The sequence below is a fragment of the Juglans microcarpa x Juglans regia genome, chromosome 6S (genome assembly GCF_004785595.1).
Source record: "Juglans microcarpa x Juglans regia isolate MS1-56 chromosome 6S, Jm3101_v1.0, whole genome shotgun sequence".
Lineage (NCBI taxonomy): Eukaryota > Viridiplantae > Streptophyta > Magnoliopsida > Fagales > Juglandaceae > Juglans > Juglans microcarpa x Juglans regia.
In genome coordinates, this window is record NC_054605.1 from 4365069 (window position 1) to 4370933 (window position 5865).

The window sequence follows — 5865 nt, forward strand, 5'->3', positions numbered from 1 at the left end:
AATTCGCCAATCATTTGATTGGCATGGAGAATATGCAGGCGAAGTTTCAAGATAGATTGCAACCACGAATTCGGAATCAAGTTGCATGCCTGCAGTTTGAGAATTTCCAAGAATTGGTCAATGTTGCTTTGATAACAGAGGCAGAGCAACGGAGTCTGATCTCCCAAGTCCATGCGGACTGAAAGAGGGGAATGCCTTGCTCTCCTGGAAGGAACATGGAAAAGAGAAAGGTCCCCGCCACCATGGATAAAGGAAAGGGTATAATGGTTAGGAATGCGGTACTCGTCACACCACCACCATGCCGAAGATGCGGACGAAGGCATAGCGGTGAATGTTGATAAGCCACTGCAGCATGTCTTAAATGTTGTCAAACCGGCCATATGATCCGAGATTGCCCACATAACACGTTTGGAGGAAAAGCAACACTAGGTGGTAGAGTAAAGACCCCTGTGAAGGCTAAGGTTTACGCCATCACACCAGGAGAGGTAGATTTGGAAGCAGATGAGGCAACTGATGTCAGAGTAATCACTAGTAATATTTCCAACCCTACCTTGATTAGTAGCTAGTGTTTTTTTGATCCTTGAATAACCCTAGTTACCCTATTAGGTAAGGTTTAATTGATGCAACACACCACTTGTGCTCTGTTTAACTAGGTGCATCGCGATCTTTTGTGTCTATTGTTTGTGTGCAAAGATGTGAATTAAATGCGAAACCTTTGTCTCAAAAGGTTCTAGTAGCTATTTCAGACGAGAAAATAATTGGATACACACGTATAGTTAAGGATTGTCCGTTGGAAGTCGCGAGTTTGACCTTAACTGCTGACCTAATCATTTTTCATCTAATGGAATTCAACTTAATCCTAGGGATGGATTGGCTATCAAGGCATTATGCTAAGATAGACTGCCGAAGGAAGGAGGTGGTATTCTATTTTCCATCGAAAGATATAATCTATTACATGGGAGAGGCAATTAAGTTAGTTCCGTTGGTGGTAACTGCCAAACAAATTAAGAAGAGTTTGATGAGAGGAGCTACCATTTATCTCGTAGTTATGACTAGCACAACGAAGGAGCCTAAAGGAGGCCAGGGAATCCTAGTGATAGAAGACTTCCCAAAGGTTTTTGCCAACGATTTGCCTGGATTACACATAGACTGAGAAAAGGAGTTTGTAATCGAACTAGAGCTAGCATGTGATGACCAAGACTTTCTAGGCTTTTTGTGCAAATATTTTTAACAACAACCCATGAGAGTTTAAGCCTTCATAGGAAATTAGGGTTTGAAGCCCAATGGAATTAGGGCTCACACCCAACTCAAGTTCTTACATACCACTTGTTATCCAATAGAGCTATGTTTAGGACTTGATGAATCTAGATGGAAATGAGGGAAGAGATGTGAGAAGGATCTAGGGTTTGGTCTTACATGCCTACCATAGGAAATCAACTATCTTCTTGACATGTGTCATGCACGTAAGGAGGTTTGCTTGTAGAAAGAAGCTTTGTGACACTTGTCACAACGGGAGAAAGATTCTAGAAGGAGAATGATAAAGTTATGAAAAAGTGGAGCCTAAGGAAGGCCAAGAGGCCTTGCACGACAACCATGGGAGAAGGAAGATTTGCTTTTTGCCATGTGTCACACATGCAAAAAAGTAGGTGAAAACCTTTGTCTTGGGAAAGGGCAAAATCAAGCTTGGGAAGAGGAGGCTACACGCCTTGGAGGATTTCTAGAAGAATCTTGTGTAGGACACTTTGAGATGGACGGCTAGGACAAGGGAGTTTGTAAAATTTTGGACCAATCACATACTTGTCCAAAAGTTTGGTGAAAGAAGATCTTCTAGGGAAGATAGGGAAGTTTCGGCAGCCCATGTACACACTCCTCTCATGCTACTTGCCACACATGCACACATGAAGGAGATTGAGGAAGATTGCTAGCTTGACAATGACCTTTTAGCCATAAGGTTCATTGAACCAAGACATGAGGTGAAGAGGCAAAGTAGGAATGAGGGTTTCGGTTTTGAGGAAGGAGGCGCCACTTGTCCAAAAAGGGTCCTATTGTGTTTCCAACGCAATCAAATGATGAGCTAAAGCAAGAAGCCTTAGGGTGACACACCACTTGGCAACCATGCAAATGAGCTTGTGTGGTGCCCCCAGCCCTAACTTGGGATTAGACGGTGACTGAAATGCCTGGCATGTAACACAAGAAAACACACCCCTCGTACATGACAAATAATATGCTATGCACCTAAGTACACTAGCAGTATGCAATGACGTAGTAGCTGAAAAATAGTAAAAGTCGAATACTAAGCAACATGATAAGCAATTGCAAAGCACATGGCACCAAACTAATATCATGTCCCAAACATTCTCCAAACGTAAACATAAAGGCATAACATCCCAAAACATAGAGTATAGTTTAAAACTCTGCAAAACACGGGACCTCCTCGAAAGACATAGTTCCACAAAAGTTGAAGTCTAAAACCATAAATATTGTTTTCCTTCTTCTTCTTCTTCTTCTTTTTTTCCCAAAATAACTTAAACTCCCTTACTCTTCAAGAAGATTCAGGCTTTACACATTTTTCCAAAGCCTTATCCTTGTCCCAGTTGTTACCTCGCTTGAACTCCACAATGAATTCAAGTATACCAGTGATCTCACTGTCGATGGCCTCGAGTCGCTCCAGGATGGAGGGCTCGAACAAATTCACAGCTATCTTAGGCACAATCCTCTCCGAAGGAGGAGGTGCTGTTCTCTTCCTCTTGGTCATGGTCGTCATTTACTAAACCTGTCACAACTTCTACCATTCCGGTTGGAGAAAGGTAGTGGAAACTACTACAATGAGATTTCAAGAGATTTTAGCAAGTAATCACACAACATACCATAGTTAACACAAGCATACAAAAGGTATATCATGAAATGCATGTATGGACATGTACTTGACTTATGCCTTTGACCAGAACTTGTCTTATGCACTTTACCATTTTCAAAAGACTTGTAAAAGAGACTTGAGTTTTTTATGAAATTTTCTTAAATTTTTCTTATTCATGTGAACTTATTCAAAACTTGCCTTATCAGAACATATCACAAGATTTGCATTGGGTGATCTTTATCATATCACGAGATTTTCATCAAGTGATCATTATCTTATGAGCTCTTATCCTTGTTCAGAGGGTGGACACACACGATTCATGCTAACTCGACTATACTTTGTCGAGTTACATGCCTTATGCACCCACTAGGGTTAGGCGTTTCCTCGCTCTGGTATCCTTTGAAAAGAATCATTTCGAGGCTTGTCGATGGTACTTTGTCGACCTAGGGGTTACCACTCCATTCTTAAGCACTCCAAAATGGACAGAAGAGTTCCACTAGGACATTCCCCCTAGCACTTGGGGTCATGATAAGACTTATGAACTCTTTTCTTTGAAAACATTTTCTTTAAAAACACTTTTCAAAATTCTTTCTTTGAAAACACATTTCCCCAAATGCAGGTGACATGAGACTTATAACATGCTTACATATACTTGACATATGACATGTGAAATGCCGTGCATGAAATATCCAAGCATAACATGTTCTTTTCATAGCATGATAACATAAACCATATGAGCTATGAAAACACATACATGGAACCATGAGAACTTGCTTAGGCCGAAACTCATAAGTACAAAAACACAGAGATTCATCACTTAGACATGTTCCAAACTTCAAGCATATAATATAGAAATCAAGACATAGTGAAACAAAACATGAAATCTTAGGTTTTTGATCAAGGTCCGAAGCTTCCAAGACATGTTCAAACCAAAACATCAAATTGCATAAACCATCAACCTCAATCAAGTGAAAACCGAAACTTATAGGAGTATTTCATGGCATTTTCATCTCAAGTCCGAAACATATAATTCCCTCCTTAGAGTTACTCAAGATCATATTAGCATATTCAAACAAACAACCAAGAGATAACAAACAAAGCAATCGAAACCATGAAATGATTTACACAAATATATACAAGCATTAACCAAGAGTAAGTTGAGTGTATACTTACAAAAATCCACATAAAGAAATACTAACAAACTGTAAATCCGAACATACTAGATTAGAAAGAGTATCTAAAACCCTACCTCATGTTCTTGAGTGTGTATGTAGATTTCTAGGACATCACTTGGTCTCAAACCATTCGGCTTCTAGGGTTTTTAGGTTAAAACCCCTTCATTTCACTCATGAAGTAAAATAAAACCTAAAGTAAGCAAAGATACATGTGGTGGTCGAGAACATGGAGGATGAACTCCCCATTACTAATCAGCTTCAAGGGTTTTCTTAAAAACCCCAAGTCATTTTTCCAAGAAAACGTTAGAAAGTGTGGGTGTTCTATCTTTCTCAAAGTCTAATGAGATTTGAATCTCATTTTCGAATTGAGAAGTGACATGTGTGTGTGCAAAACTTAGAGGAAGCCGATCCTTACCTTGCTAATCCTTGATGGTGTCGAAATCTCTTCTCTTGCAAGGATCCTCCTTGTTTGATTGGAAAGAAAATACAAGAAAGTGAGGAAACTTTCAAATGAACATGGGAGAATTGTGTGGAGAGAGTGAGAGCTCATGCAATTCCAAAAAAAAAATAAAAAAAATGGCAAGGGAAAAGCCCCTTGGCATGAACCCCTTCCTTTTTATACAAGACCCATCACTTCCCTCCTTGGTTGCTTCCAAAAACCTTTGCATGGATGACAAGTGGCAAGGTTTCTTCTTCCCCTTTCCCTTTTGCTGAAATGCCTCTTGGGGTTCCCCACTTGGGTTGCATTGGGAAGAGACATCTTGGGAGGTGGCGTGTAGGGGTCCTCTTTGTGATGGCCCGAGCTTTTGTCTAGGCATGGCCCTTAGAATTTGTTCTAGGTTGCCATGGCATTTTAGGAGCCTTAGTTACTTTGGAAGGCCTTAAAAACCTTTGATGTAGTAACTTAAGCCCAAGAGGAAATTGACCCTAGTATACTTTGGAATTTTGGCCTTATTGGGAAACTTAGGTCCAATGGTTTAGGCCCATGATCCAATTCTAGGGTGCTAGAATGTTATACCTTGAACCTAGCCTTGAAAGTGGGTTAAGGGGGAGAGAGAGGTGTAGGAAAGCACCAAGATGGGCTTACACGCCTAGCCCATTGTTCTTTGCCCATAATTCAAGTTCTAAGGTAGGTTTCTTGAAAAATGGAGCCTAGGGGAGTTATATGGGTTTTTCTAGACGTTTTGCATAGGGAACTGAAGGGAGGCCTTTGGGATTTCGAATTTTGCTAGCTCTTGCCATGTGTCAAGCATGGACCAAGTTTCTAGAAGATTTTTGTGATAAGACTTTTATCAAGGACAAGTTTGCCCTTAGGGTTTCGACTAGTATATCCCCAAGCATTCCATTCACTTGCCACGTGTCACTTAGTGTATTTTGAACCAATGGCATGTGAAAGGTCACCTAGGGAATGTATATTAGGAAGATGAAGCAACACTTTAGGAATGGAAAAGTGGAGAGGACAGCTAGGGCTATGACACACGTCCAATGCCACTTGTCTTCCACGCCAAGAGTTTCTTGTTGGGAATGTGAAGAGACATGCATGATTTTACCGAGTTACCCCTTGAAAATATATTAACTTGTTTAAGAAAAGGAAGGACATAAAAGGGAAAGAGGGATTTTCGGTGCAGGGAGGGAAGTCCAACACGCCACCTCCCAAGAAATGCCCCTTCCCAATGCAATCTAAGTGGGGAACTCCAAGAGGCTTCTCGGTTTTGAGAAAGGGAGAAGAAGGAACCTTGCCACTTGTCTTTCATGTAAGGGTTTTGATGCAAACAAGGAGGGAAGTGAAGGGTCTCATATATAAAGAGAAGGGTTCACGCCTAGGAGGCTTTC